The following is an 850-nucleotide window of genomic DNA, read 5'->3' on the forward strand; positions in this document are numbered from 1 at the left end:
CCAATCACGTTAAACGCCTAGCAGCATCGCTTACGTGATTCCCTAGGTATCACATGATAGTGCCTGCAAGAACCATTCAATTATGGTTAGCGTACAGTACGGTCCCTTCAACTCATATATCCCGATCGATTCGACAACCATTGGTTTATCGAGAGTTGTCAATGAATCGATACTATGTGTCATGTCGTAGTTGCATCGATGGTGTAATCTATGAAACACCTTTCATAATTACAACCATACTCTGGCCAGAGATTTCGATCTACATACACATGATAACACATAGGATATCCATACCCGAAGGTAAGCGGTGAATCCCCGACTACAATGCATCGACTCCTATGTGTTTCGACAGAACACCCAACCTTGCCACCTGATGACCCCATGAGAGTCGGTAAACAAGTCAAAGTGTAATTCTAGCACATAGAGTCTCAATGTTGTCCCGGGTCATAAGGACTAATTCTGTACAACCATAAACCAGGACTTTTCCACTCGATAAGTGAGAACCACTTGGAAAGTCCTTTTATGGAGGGTTGTTCAGTGCACTCTACAAGGAGCACCTATCTGCATGTTCGGACATCACAATGTCCCCTACCAATGAAACATGGTACTCACATCGCAGATACTAGTCTCTAACTCGAGCGGCCTATATCCTTCTTAGTGGCGGCTGAATCGACTAGGAACCGTTTAGAATATACAGTATTACAAATATGAGTTTCATGATACTCATCATATGAGCATCTCATATTCTTTCTACTATTTGTATATTCAAGGGCTTTATCTATGCAGCTAGCATGGGTATACAGATAAAGATTTGCCAAAGTAATAATTTCAAATATTATTAAAATAAAGA

Source organism: Primulina eburnea, chromosome 18 (assembly GCF_022965805.1).
Source record: "Primulina eburnea isolate SZY01 chromosome 18, ASM2296580v1, whole genome shotgun sequence".
Taxonomy (NCBI): Eukaryota; Viridiplantae; Streptophyta; class Magnoliopsida; order Lamiales; family Gesneriaceae; genus Primulina; species Primulina eburnea.